We start from the raw sequence: 15194 nt of genomic DNA on the forward strand, positions 1-15194 counted from the left end.
ACACAAAGGCATATATCCACACACTTACATGCACAATGAGAGATACATAGTAAGAATTTTTCCACCACCTCTAGTTTAACGGGAAGCTGTAGAAAATCTGAACTTTATTACATTGATATCTGGGATCATCCACAAAATTGCCCAAAATGGGAATGCGGAAGCTGTTTCTTACCTTTCACTTTCTCCACATCCAATGTGTCCTCTTCAGCTGTGTATTTTGAAACAACTTTTGAATCTGTCCCCTCCCCCTAGCTGCACTGCCAACTGCTGATATCATTTTTTGGAAACAAGTGTAATGAAAAGAGCGTATTCTTTAACATCGAGCAAACTAAGGTGCAGATTTTAGCTCTGCATGCATTCATTGTGTGATCTTGGGCAAGTTATTTAACTGTTCTGAGCCTCCTTGTCTAAATGTGCAGATAGAAGAAGATAATGCCTACCTGATAGGTGGCATAGGAAAAGGTCAAAAACATTATTTTCTACTCCCATTGCTCCCCTTGCCTGAAATATTACAATGGCCAAAATGACTGGCCTCCCAACCTCCTTTCCCCTCTTCAGTCTTTACATTATAGCTAGAGATTTTGCTAAAATGTGTATATGGTCATCCCATTTTTTACTTGAAACTGACATCTTCTTGCCTATAAAATACATTTTCTGTTTCTTAGTCTCATGTAGGAAATCCTTTTTAGTCGGCCTTGGGCCCAGGACTCCAGTCAGATTTTCCTCCCATCCCTACCTGCCCTCTTGGTTCTGAATGTTCCACACATCATTCCTCTCTTTGTTAATTGGCTTTTCCTTTACTTAAAATGCTTTCCCCCTTCCTGCTTCTCTCCTCAGGTAAACCGTTCTCCTCTCCTTCATAACTTGAGTCTCCTTTCATCAGCACCCCTTCCCCAATTTGAGCCCATTTTCTAGAAAGAATTAATAGCTTTCTTATATGACTCTCAAAGTATTTCTGTGTGGTCCTCTAACAGCCTTCATTTATTTTATCTGGTAATTATAGATGTCCATTTGTTCTAGGGAAGGCAGGTGTCAGGTCTTACTCATCTTTATATTCCTGGTTTGACATACAGGGCCTGATGTCTAGTAAGCACTTGATATCTGTTTATTTTAATGTTTATGCCCTACATTATGTATCACAAGTATGAAACATTGATGGGTGCTCTGTAAATGTTAAATTGAGTTAATTATTTTCAATCTTATAGGAAGTTACATAGGGATTTCTCTATTCATTTGTGAATTTTTGACAATCCTATATTAAGAGTTGCACTTAGAATGGGAGTTCCATGAGGGCAACAGCACTTCTGTCTTACTGCTCTGTCTGCTATGTTGGCCCGTAATTAACCACTCAGTAAGCCTTTTGTGAAAACAACCTTAATGAGTCTTCCACCGTGAGTCTTTTGAATAGGAATGGATTTAAAGCTGATCCCTAATACATCTTTCAAACTTTAAGTCAGTAACTTTTTTACACAAACTTTTTAAAGTTGATAAATCCCTCAGAAATTATTCTGAGGAAGCTGATGGGATAGAAATGAAACAGACTAAGGGGCTCTAGGCAATCACCACTCCCCTTCATTCTCCTTTCTCTCTTGGTGGGGATCAATAGAGCAGGATCCTCAAAACCATGGAGTTCTTGGGAGCTTCCTTTGAAAGCGTCTAATTCTGTTCCATACTCTAATTTCCAAAAGAGGGAACTGAGGCCCATGGTGGTTAAATGCCCTTTCCAAGGTTACACAGCTATACATGGTAGTGCCGACCCATGTCTTCTGACTCTCATCCCATTGCACTTACAACTAGCCTATATGTTCCCCTTTTCCCATATTCCATGCATAGCATCTTACACATCTAAGTTTTTTTCTTTAATAATGATCTTCTCTTTTCTTTAAGAGACACTATCATTCCCAGTTGTACCACTTGCACCAGGCTAAATTATTCCTCAGCGTTTACCCCTTTCAGATATTTATAGACCATCATGGCACTCCCTGGTCAGCTGTCAACTTCCTAATATGTACATATATGGTTTCTTTAATCTTTCTCTACAGTCAGTTTCTCTAGTCCCTTAATCATTTGTACATTCTCTCTCTAATGCCTATAAGGGAACTGTTTGAATATAGTCCATATGGGAAAAGTAACCTCAGCATGTTGTAACAGGGAGCAGAAAAACATGCTGAATAGATGAAAGGAACAATCTACAGGTTAATTAGTAGTATGGCCACAAATATGTGCACAGTTTTGTTTCAGAAATAAAGCAAGCTGTATTTGTTGTAACTATCTCTTCTTTGAACTTAACAGAATGCTGATAATGCCAAGCTGTGTTTACAGTCCAAATTTTTGCTAAAGACCTTCAACTTTGCGCTCTCCCTGTGTGGTATCTCTTGCCCAAGACAGAACTTCAAATAAAATCACATAGGAGCTGATGCAAGAAACCGTGACTGAGCTTACCTGTTTTTAGGCGGTTTCTGTGGACTTATATGGTTTCTGGGAGCTCCCTATAAGCCTTAGTAAGGGAAAGCTCTTGACTTACCTCACTAGTTATTAGGGATTTGGATATGTGTTTACTAAATATGATAATCTAAATATGGAAACTACATTAGTACAAGAGGAATCACCCAGAAATATACTCTACTGGCATAAATAAAACATTACCTATTGCCCAGGTTTCTCATTTATTTCATTTTATAACTTTTATAATGTGTCAATAAGTTTGAGGTCTTGAAGGACTGCCCAGAAATCACCACAGAGTGGATTCTCCTTACCCTCAATCAGCCTTAATCAAAATTTAGCTTGTGTGTTTATCCTATAAAGTTTATCTCATACTAAAAACTGAAGACTAGGACGGTCCTTAGAAAAACACTTGATTCGGTGTATTTATTTTATAAAAGGGAGTCACAGAGAGAAAATGTAGCCAGCCCAGGTACATGGCTTTTTAGACAATGTTCCATTTCCCAAGATTTTCATTGGTCCAGAAAGTGTCCCTTCATTCCCAACCAAATCCTTCCTATAATGCTTTCCATGCCTTTCTTCTGCTACTCTCTCTGATGATCTCACAGGTCTATAAGGTCTTACAAGTAGAAATGTGATTTCTTGCTGTGTTCTTATTATAAAGCATTGCCATGCAACTGAGAAGTTATGAGAGCCAGTGGATTTTATTAGAATGGAATTTAAACTTTTCTACTTTAAAACCCAGTGATTCTGCTAATCTGGAGGTAGCAAAGAAGGGTGATTATTTTCTCTCACACACAAAGTAAGATTGTGAAGGAGCTTATTCTCTGAATGAAACAGGAGAGGAGAAAAGTAAGAACCTTCTAATGTTTTATTCAAATGTTAACAAAGAAAATTGAGAAGCGTGTTTCCTTAAAATTGACACCATTTTTATCCCAAACATTCTGGTAAGTGATAGCAGCTGACTGTGCAAGCTTCTATGGAGAGAGAGAGGAATTTTTCCAGGAGCATAGTCCCAATGGGAAGTATTACCTAAAAGTAATACACTAATCACTTTCAATCTTGCATATTTCCACATACTGTGTGCACACATATGTGTATTAATAACTGTTCCCTAGACGTCACTTCAGCGCTCAGAGAGCTCAGTGTTGCTATGCAAGTGCTGGAGATAGAATCAGATGCAGACTACGGTTTAGCAATGAGAATTCTTCAGAGATACAAGAATGGGAACGGCCTTAGGTCCTGCCCCATGGGTCTCCCCCTGAGCTCTAGTGTAACATCAGGTGTCAAATATTTGTGACCCTATCTGCTCACTCCACTGCGAATCTAATTGGCATTGCCAGTATTTGTGAGATGCTCATATCTTAAAAATCAATCTCCTCAAATCAGTCTTGCATTCTACCTTGTGGATTTTACATGGAAATTTTTCGGAATGCCATTGCTGAGTGGAAGCCCCAGATATATAAGTACATCTGTCCCATTGTACAGGTGACTTTTATTAATATTCATAAGAAAATTTATTTTACAGCAGTATATTTTAGGGGGATTCTTTGCATTTTATTTGTATGTGTGTATACTTATATTACTGGCAAGATACACACACACACACATATATATATGCACACACATATACATACATATATATATATATGTTTGTATCCTGCCAGTAATACTTTGAGGTACCTAAGGCTGAGATTACTATTTATCTTCCACCTATCGCTCAAATGGGTAAAATAGCTTACTCAAAGTCACAGATCATATATATGGTGCAGCTGGAATCAAAACTCAATTATTCTATCTACAGATTTACCACTACTTGAGTAGTTTGTGGTGTTTAAAAAAATAATAAATAACAGGCCGGGCGCAGTGGCTCACACCTGTAATCCCAGCACTTTGGGAGGCTGGGGCAGGTGGATCACCAGGTCAGGAGTTCGAGACCAGCCTGGCTAACATGGTGAAACCCTATTTCTACTAAAAATACAAAAAATTAGCCAGGCATGATGGCGTGCGCCTGTAATCCCAGCTACTTGGGAGGCTGAGGCAGGAGAATCACTTGAACCTAGAAGGCAGAGGTTTCTGTGAGCCAAGATTGTGCCATTGCACTCCAGCTTGGACAACAAGAGCAAAACTCTGTCTCAAAATAATAAGAAGTAACAAAGCTAAGCTGGAAAGATTCTGTTAAGTGAATGTTATACATAATACCAACATATAAAGCAATCATTTTATTACTGGCTGTGGTCAAACAGGGACCAGAGCCTTGACTTCTTTTGCCTCAACACAGCTCTGCAGAACTCACTCACTACACCATATCCTGCTGCTATTCCTCTGGTTTCCAGAACATGCAGATGTACAAATCCAAAACACCACAGTGTTTCAGAGAGAAATGGCATGACTCTACCGGTTCCAATTGTAATGGAGTTCACCTGGTTCTGTAGTCATACAGAAGCCATGTTGTAGACTTAGTGTCTCCCGTGCAATACTCCTACTTACAATGAAAATCTGCTGTTATGTAGGAGGAGAAATTCGTCACGATCAGGCAACAGCGCCTACTAGTGGGAAGAAACTAATATTTGAGGTAGGACACCTGGGAGATAGCTTTGTGCATCTTGAAAGAGTGCTGTACTGACAGCCCAAAGGCTCTCAGGCCTCATCTCTCCTGATAGCTTGCTATGGCATCTTAATCAAGGAATTGCCTCTCTTTTTCCCTTTGTTCTGAGTCTGTAAATGAAGAGGTTGGAATGGCTACTTTCTAAATTTTCTACACATCCTATGACCCTTTAAATCCTCTTAACAGTGTATTATGGATATTTTGCTACTAAACAGTGAAACAGAATCCCGAGTAAGACGAATTGGCTTCCTAAGGAAGTAGTGTGAGGTGAGAATAGCACCATCTTTGGGGCCAGCTCCATTTATGCAGGTAATATGGTATGGTCCAGCTCAAAGATCACTAGACTGGGCTGACTTGCATCTCTGCTACCTACTTCTCAAGTCATGTACAAGGTTATTCCTGTGTTAACTCATGTGTTGAGAAGAGGATAATTGTCTCATTTAGCTTTTAGTTGTTATAAGATTCATAAGAGAATCTAGAAATTTTGAAGTTTTATGTGAAACTGCGAATTTATTCTCCGTCTTTATATATATCACAATTTTAATTTAGGTTAATTATAATTTTTATTTTCCCCTTTTTGTTCTATATTCTAAATTCGTATCTCCCATGGAGGCAGGTACCGTATGGACAAAGTCTTTTAGTAGTCACATGTTGTTTTCATCCATTTTGTGCTGCTATAGCAGAATAACTGAGACTGGGTAATTTATAAAGAACAAAAATTTATGTTATCATGGTTCTAGAGGCTGGTAAGTCCAAGATCAAGGCACCAGCAGGGTTCGTTTTCTGGTGAGGGCTACTCTGTGTTTCCAGTATGGTGCTTTGTGCTACATCCTCACATGGCAGACAGTGGAAGAGCAAGCCAGCAGAAGGCCACATGAAACCTGTTTCACAAAGGGCTTTATCCCATTCATGAGGGAGAAGCCAGTATGGCCTAATCAGTACTTTTTAATAACATCACATTATCTACTGCTGAATTTTGGAGGGAACCGATTCAAATCATAGCACACATCTTTTCTAAGATGGAAAGGGTAATATGATCATTGGAGAAATACTCATTCCTTTGCATGTTGGTTTACTATCCAAGCCAGGTGTGGTGGTTCACGCTTGTAATTCCAGCACTTTGGGAGGCCAAGATGGGTGGCTCACCTGAGGTCAAGAGTTTGAGACCAGCCTGGCCAACATGGTGCAACTCCATCTCTACTACAAATACCAAAAAATTAGCCAGGCATGGTGGCACACACCTGTAATCCCAGCTACTCAGGAGGCTGAGGCCAGAGAATTGCTTGAACCTGGGAGGTGGAGGTTGCAGCGAGCTGAGATCGCACCACTGCACTCCAGCCTGGGCGACAGAGTGAGACTCTGTCTCAAAAAAAAAGTTCAATATCCAGAGAATCTGTTCCATGTTAACACTCTTTGTTGTCTGCTTTCTTCTTTTGTGAAACAAGAAGGTAAGAGGGACACTGGAGAAAACCTACTGTTCTTTACAAAATGAGTCATAGTTCTCCGTCTGCAAACTGTGGCTCCCATTTATGTCTTGGTGTCAGTATGACTATTACATGTTATCTACATGGATTCCACCTCATTTGCAACATGTTCTTCTGCCTCAGTTCTGTCCTTTGGATCTGATTTAACTTTACATGGTCTTAAGTCACACATTGAACTCTTAGGTTCTATAGGCCACTAAGCCTTTTTAAGTTTGAGTATTTTAATTGTTAAAATGAGAGTGATTATAACCCTTGCTTTGCTGCATCCAAATATTACTGAGGGATCAAATGTGTTGATAAATAAGATAAAGCACTAGACAAATAGAAGGGATGCTTGTTGACTTCACAGGGTGAAGATTATTCTGTTGCTGGCTGCTGAGATACAGTAGCTTTAGAAACACCCCCTTGGGTTGCCTTATTATCAGGTTTGGTCTCAAATAACCAGAATAAATTTGGAGATTTCCTACCACAAAAGCTAAAAGTACCTGGGCAAATTTACCCTTTGAGTGGACCTAAGGGAAATATAGATTCCCATGAGAGAGATCATGGAGCAGATTCAAACCATAAGTCAAAAATAATTGTTGCAATAGTGGTTCTAACTGTACTTGTAAATATTGATTTTTCTGTTAGCAGATCAATCATGAAATAAATTCTAAATATAGAAGACTGGATTAAAAATTAAGACTGAGAATGTGAAAATGTCCATGTGTAAAAATGAACTTAAAGAGAAATCTTGCTTTGGCCAAAAGAAATAACGGCTGTTTCTGTCAGGAATGTTCTGTGATGTAATCAAGTTTCCTGCCTGGCCAGATAATTTTAGGAATTTTGGACTTTTAAAGTAATAAGTCAGTTTAGAAAACTGGTTAGGTGGATAGATTTAAAGTCAGACTGCCTAAGCATCAATTCCAGCTTCAATATTTAACTCTGTGGTTGTGGGCAAGGCACGTAATCTCTTTAGGCTGCCTTTTCATCCACTACTATGGAGGTAATGATAGAACTTACATCACAGAGTTGTTGGGGTGATTACATGAGATAATACAATTAAATACTTAACACCTGGCACATAAAAAGTGCTGAATAAATATTGACTATTATCATCACCCAGGGTTTGAAAATTTTTGTAGAATTAAGATTCAAATTTCTACCAAAAATTCCATCAGTAAAATATTGATAAATATAAATCTTAACTGACTGCCTCAGAGACATAGCGACCTCTATTTTCCACTCATTGACTGTCATCTGTAGAGAACAGTCCAAAGCATGCACCTTTCTGTTCTAGTTGTTATGAGCTCTTTATTTTGAAGTTGAGCTATATACCTCCTGTAGTTTGAAGGAGAAAGAAGTAGGTCTCATGCTGGACACCTTCTAGATGTTACCTTCTCCGAATGTCATAGCTAAGTATTTAAGGCAATTATGATCATCTCCCTCTTAAAGAAGCCTAGGAAAGGTTGCTGCAGTACTTGGCACAGAACAGAAGCTCAGCAAGTGCATTTGTTGAGGGATTGACAGAATGGCTGGATAAGTGACTCAACTAAGACCACTTATCTGGTGAGTGCATCTACTTAGCTGCTTGTTTTGAAGACAAGGAAATTCGGGCTCAGAAAATTTAGAAAACTTCTCTAGGCTGCCAATAGCTAGTAACAAAGGCAAGATTTGCACATCTGATTTTCTTTGCACCGTGTTATATGTAACTGTTCAAAAGATACCATGTATTATACTCGAAAATGCAAAGCGGGGTTGTTTTGTTTTGTTTGTGGTGGTGGTGGTGGTGGTGGTAGTATTTTTGTTTTGTTTTTGCTGCTTTTCCTGAGAATGGAAGTTGTTATCAAAAAGTTACTGTCATGACTACTGTGTGTAGATGTTATTAGTTTCACCAAGGTTGGGAACAGGGCTTGTGTTGCCCAACTTGCTGCCCCTCTCGGCCTAATGTTAAAGTTCCAGTTTCCTAGAATGTAGCCCCTGGGAGATGTGGCACTAGCCATCACTGCATTCTAATACCCCGGAACAAACTACTCTTTGTGGAACCCAGAAGCACCCAGTCCTTGTTACGGCAATGGTTCTCAAACTCACATTCCTGATGGGAAGCTAGAGTCGAAGGGTCAACACCCAAGAGCTGCAGTGGAGGACCATCACTTCCACTAAGATCCCCTGAGACTTGTGGGGGTGGAGAAGTGATGCTGGACTGGCCCTTCCTCTTTCCCTGCAGGTGTTCGTGGGTTCTGCTCCTAAACAATACTGATATAGGTCAGAATTATGATTGAATTATATACCTAGAAACATGTGCTGATTGAGAAAATGGTCAGACCTGGTTCCAGTCTCAGCTCCACTGCATTCTACCTTTGAGACTTTGGCCAGGTGATGGAACCTCGGGTTTCTTATCTAAAAAGGAGAATAATTGGTTGGTAAGACTAAATGAAAGAATGTATGTGAAGTGCTTAGGACAGTGCTCAGCACAGATAAAAATGCACAATAATTTTCTGTTTTTTGTTAGGTTCCTTCACAATACATATATTTACATCAGCGAAACATGCTTGCTTTTGCAACCTTCTGTGGGACTCCCCCTCCTAATTTACCACCTCACCTGAAGGTCTAAGCTAAGCAAATCTCTATCTATAAATGAATCACATCGTGGTTAGACTTTATAACAACTTCCCCTTACCAGGAGATCACTCAGCCTTCACTTCATCTCATCTGGTTTGCTGCCCGGGCCTTTGTCCACTCATTCCTGAACTCCTGTCCCTGACGACCTTGGGGTTTTGGCTTGTCGTGTGTGTTGTGTTTTTCTTTTTTAACTTTAGCTTAATTTCTCTTTTTGGACTAAGATGTTAAAATGTTTCTTAATTTGACTGTCTCCGAAGGTGTTTTGTGTCTACCACTCATCCTAGTGGCAGTCATTGATCCTTTTCTTGTTGCGAGTGTCTGAGCGTGGGTGTGTGCGAGTGTGTATATGTATGTGTAGAGGGAAAAACAAGAGAGAGGGAAACAGACATTGGAGCCACCTTTCCCCCACTGTCCACGGACCTGTTGAACCTGCAAGCCTCTCTACAGAATCAGATCTATATAAGAACAGCGACAGAACTACATGTGTCCTACAGTCCAGCTTTTAAGATAGATAAAAACTCTTGTATTCACAGAGCTACGTGGCAGTAACCACAGGAGACTGGATATTGCTACATTATGTAAAGGCAGAGTCCCAAGAAAATAGTGAGAACTCAGTTTGATGCATGATGTGATATGTGATCTCTTACTTTGCATGGCTATCCGTTGACATTCTTTGTGGATTCTGTATTGTCTAAGGCTACAGCAGTGCCATATGATAAATTCATCGGCAACCTAAAAGAAGCCTGTTCTATCGGAGTGCTTCCAATTAATATAAGTAAACCGCTTTCTCTGGCTCAATGCTACCAAAATATTTTATGAGAAAATTTAGCTGATTCTGCTCATGTATATTTCCAATGGATGGAAAGCCATTGCAAACTTTTCAAACTAAAATATAAAGACAGCATTAGGGAGAATCCTCACTGTGGTAAAAATCAACATGTATTATGATGCCTTAGGAATTTCTTTTTTTCAGCCAACTCGTGGTTGAGCAGTCTGTCCCCAAACTGTTTTGCATGCAGATGAAACCTGTTTGGGCGATACTTGTCAGCTTTTATTCTGACAAGCAGGACAGAAATAGGCACCCCCTGGAACACTGAGTTTGACTTGACTCAACATAGAATCACCTGGAAAGTTTTAAAAGTTTCTCTCCTGTAATATCCCACCCCCAGACCAATGAAATCAGAATCTTTGGAGTTGGGAACGAGGGATCAAGATTTTCTTTTAAGTTTTCTAGAGGATTGCAATCTACAGGCAAGATTGAGTCACTGTCCTAGAATATAAGCAGCTTAAGAAACAAGTTGTCTATTATTACATGCCTCAATACTACAGAGTCCATGAAATAAAAGCTTTGGTCATAAGAAAATGCCACCATTCTAGAGCCTTCAGTTAACGTCATATGGGCCTGTCATATAAAGAATGCAAACTCATTCTGTTATCTTTTTGTGCCTTCAGTGGAAGATCATTTCTAAATCAGCTTAATGGAAACTGTGCTTCAGGAAAATAACTTCAGTAGCCATATGTAGGATAAATTGGAGCAGGTTTTGTTTCTAGGAATACATTGCCATCATTTCACTACCCTTATATAATCTTATTGATTCAACTTTTAGAACCAAGACTTTTTTCAGAATATATTGAAGAATGCGCTTAATGGGAATGCTGATATATCATACAATTGGCATATAGAGCTTCAGTTCATTATCATATTTAAAGGTACAATATTAATTTTGCTTGTGCTTAAAATGTCTGTTATAATTCAAGTAGCAAGGAAGACATGAAGACAAATGTGACCTGGCTTGATGTCTGCCCATATTTAATACTTTACATTTGATGGTGAATAATGGGAAAGTTTGGGAGTATGTCATCCCCAGTCACCATGGCATCAACTCCCAAAATGGCTATGGACAGCTTTGGTCCTGCCTCAAAACAAGCACTGCTTGCAAAAGAGGGTCTGTGGCTTATTTTTATCAGTTGTGTAGTGATCACAGGAAAAACATTTTAAATAAAAAGTTTATTTTGCCATCATGAAAGAAACAAATTCATATTACCAAAAGAGAAAATAAATATGAAAAGTCAGCCTGGTGCAGTGGTTCATGCCTGTAATCCCAGCACCTTGGGAGGCCAAGGTTGAAGGACTGCATGAGCCCAGGAGCTGGAGACTAGCCTGGGAAGCACGGCAAGACCCTATCTCTATAGGAAAAAATTTAAAATTAGCTGGGCTTGGTGGCATGTGCCTATAGTCCCAGCTACTGGTGGCAAGGGCTGAGGGAGGAGGATCACTTGAGCCCAGGAGTTCAAGGGTGTAGTGAGCCATGATTGCACTATTGCTTTCCAGCCTGGGCAACAGAATGAGATCCTGTTAAAAAAAAAAAAAAAAACTTGAAAACCCATATCACACTATTCTACTTCCCTTGTTCAACCTGTAGATTTGCCTGGAATGCCACTCTTCACCCATGCCATTCATAAAAATAACTTGTTAACATTCTAACTCTTCAGATTAGCTCCATTACTAAGACTTCTGTAAAGCCTTTCTGTTGGTAAGAGGAAGTAAGTCAGAGATATCAGAACAATCAGGAAGCCATTGCAATAGCCCTTGAAAGGAAGCGTGATTAGGTAGTAGGCGTGTGGTGGAAAGCAGGCATTTCCAAGACATTGCTGAGGTTGCTGTAGATGGGAGAGCAGAGGTGAAGGATAAGAATTGATGGCTGAATCTAGAGTCAGTACAAAGCAATATATAAAATAAGTAATAATATATAAACACCCTTTTTTGTTTTGTTTGGAAATCTTAATTCACTGACAAAGTTCCCCATAGGCTGCCGACCCTCTGTCATAGGATCTTTTGATTGACTGTGCTCAGCATTGCCAGTCAGCTCTTCACACCAGCCCTGGTCTGAGCTAATGGACTGTGTTTCCTTTGTGCTCCAATGCCTTGAAGTTTGGTACTATTCTCTTGGTTTCTCATGTTTAAAAGTGCCAAAATACTTGTCTAAAAGATGGGTGTTAAGGTTGTGGTGTGCTTTTAATAATGTGTGATGTAAGTCCTTCTAGAGGCAAGCATACACTATGCTTGAGTAACTTTCTCTCCATTCTGAATCTCTCCCTAAAGGACATAGTTTGTAAATGTTTGTTCATGTGAAAAGGAAAGATTCGGGTACCTTTTCTGTCCTGCTGATGTGTGGGGCTATTTTTATTTTTTATTCTTTGCTCTTTTTCTGTACTTGTGATTTAAAGGTGCCAGACTGGTCGCCCTTCAAGGCTGGTGTCCCCAGTGTATACCAAGAATAGAAAAAATAATGAGAGGCAGCAGAACTAGCTATGTCTGGGTCCAGCATATTAGGCTGACCCACTCTGGAGGAATATTCTCCAAAGCATAAAATAGATCATTCCTTAGGAAGACAGTCCATCTGTTTTCATAGCTGAGAAGGCAAAACCATGTCATGCCGTCACAGAGCCACTGCATTGTTTTGGTATCCAAGCCGTAGTCACCCATTCTCTCTGTGAGGGAAAACTAGGATGTCTTTCCCGCTTCCACCTTTACCTGTCAAAATTCCAACCTTGAAGGTTGGGTTCAAATGCTTCTTTCTCCACAAAACCTTTCCTAAGCCCCGGTGAATGCGGTTTTCCTTCCACATGCCATAGCACTTGCTTCTAAGACGTGTGGCATGCTTTGTCATGTGACTATTGCATGTAGGTTGTCTTAACTGGGAGAGGCACTGACATCGCTGAATTCATTTTTGTATATCACACAGAAGCAGAACATAGTTGTGGGCAAGAGTAGATACTTGAGGTTGAATAGATGGACCATTTCAAAGCTTATCTTTTCAGCCTGACCTTTAAGGCTTTGCTCTGGCCATTCCCTCTAAATCAGTGATTGAAGTTTGCTCCCAGATCCTCATGAGTAGCTATCAAACTCTCCATAAACCATGTAGGCGCAGGTTCTTGGATTCCAGGTATTACACTTTGGGCATCATAGTCTGAATCAAAATTGCTACTTCAGCTGCTTAGTAGACTGCCATTACCAATAGTTTAATATTTAATGAGAACTACTTTTGGGGAGGGGGGGAAGTGTGGTCCACAGATCCCTGATAGCCCCTCATGTACTATGTAGTGAATCTGCTTGACACCTAGAAAAGGAAAGAGTAATGTAGAAAAAGGATTTTGTTGAGCTGCCTGTATTTAACGAATGTGAAATGTAAAATTACAGCTTTCACAGGAATCTAATATGCTTTTAATAATCATATGGATTGGTAATCCATTTACTCCTAATCCCTAATTTGTTTTCTGCAATGAAATGTTGTCAAAAGGTGGCATGAAGCTGTTAGAATTTAAGCACAATTTTCAAACATAGCACAGTTTTTTGTGTGTGTGGTTTTGGTTTCTTTCCTTTTCAGAATAATTACAAAAATAGTGCCATATGAAATAGTTATGTTACTGTTGGCAGGAAAGTCCAAAATGTTATCTCATAATAAAAACAGGTACAAGTTCAGTCTTGTATAAAAACTTTTAAAGTCTGCCACAAACAAATACTATACAAAATTTTTTCATCAAATGTCAAGACTGTGGTATCAAGACTTTATAATGATACCAACTGTAGTGGTGACAGCTTAGTTTCCAATACTTTAACTCTTTTTCCAGCACTTCATATTTCTTTTTTTTTTTCTTTCTTTTCTTTTTTTTTTTTTTTTTTTTTTTTTTTTTTTTTTTTTTTTGAGACAGAGTCTCACTCTGTCCCCCAGGCTGAAGTGCAGTGGTGCGATCTCGGCTCACTGCACTGCCTCCCAGGTTCAAGCGATTCTCCTGCCTCAGCCTCCTGAGTAGCTGTGGTTACAGGCACGCACCACCATGGCCAGCTAGTTTTTGTATTTTTCATAGAGACGGGATTTCACCATGTTGACCAGGCTGGTCTTGAACCCCTCACCTCAGGTGATCCGCCCACCTCAGCCTCCCAAAGTGCTGGGATTGCAGGCATGAGCCACCACACCCAGCCTTCCTATTTCTTATTCCTTAGGAAAACAAAAAAAAAACTTAAAGTGTATACTTTGGGTTATATTTAAAGTCGCATTCAAATCTCGCAACAGGATATAAAGAAATACTTTTCAGAGCCAAATACAACTGGAGAGAATTAGAAATAAATTTACCTTGTTTTCTCTCAGGTTGAAACATCTAGCCCTCCCATGTTTGAGTGTGAAATGGCTGTCCATCCAATGTGATGGACTGCTGAAAGCAGTCTTCGGTGACAAGTCTCTCCATAATGCTCCCTCACGTCAGATCTGTGTTAATCCTGATGCACAGAACTGGGAATAGGCACTATAGCATAGTGGTTAAGAGCATAGATGCTGAAGTTAGACTGCTTAGGCTGGAAGTTAGTTAACCATATGTGTGACTCAGTTTCCTCATCTGTAAAATAGACATAATAACAGTACCTGCCTATACATCGTTGTGAATATGGAATGAATTATGATATCTAAAGCCCCTAGAAAAACGTCTAACGTATGTGAAGCACTGCATTTGCTATACCTTATCTATCAAAGCCTACAGCTTCTGACTGACATTCCCAGTGTTCTATAACTATTAGATAGAACTTTTTTAACTTAGTAGAAACAAAGACTAGGAAAGGAAACTAGATGTGGACCTGACGTCTGGGTCAAGATTCCCATGATGGAGGCAGATAGAGATATGGATGCCAACCAGCATAATGCCTCTCACTGATATAAATATTTGTCTGAATTTATATTTTATTGTTATTATTTAAAGCTTACGACAGATTTTAAAAACTGAAACCTGATGTCCATATGTAGGCCAGATGCCACATTAATCAATTTAAGAATGCTGGAGCTTTGCAGAATACTCATTGCATGAACAACGAGAACCGTGGCCCTGAGAGACTCAAAACCCTACAGTATATGAAACTATTGCAGGATGTGTGGATGTTCAAAGGAATAACAGACTTGGAAGCAATGTTCACTGAATTTTGATGTGTTAAAGGGTATCAAGTCCAAGAGAGAGATAAGGTCTCAGAAGACAGAACTAGAACCATGGGGTAAGCAGTTAGAATAAGGAAG

At 39.5% G+C, this 15194-nt stretch overlaps 1 protein-coding gene across 11 annotated transcripts in view; it reads left to right on the top strand.

Moving 5' to 3' along the window:
* LPP (LIM domain containing preferred translocation partner in lipoma) overlaps positions 1-15194 on the top strand; it is a 741617-nt gene that overhangs the window by 585678 nt on the left and 140745 nt on the right. The gene's annotated exons all lie outside the window — the stretch shown is intronic.

The sequence above is a fragment of the Chlorocebus sabaeus genome, chromosome 15, assembly GCF_047675955.1.
Source record: "Chlorocebus sabaeus isolate Y175 chromosome 15, mChlSab1.0.hap1, whole genome shotgun sequence".
Taxonomy (NCBI): domain Eukaryota; kingdom Metazoa; phylum Chordata; class Mammalia; order Primates; family Cercopithecidae; genus Chlorocebus; species Chlorocebus sabaeus.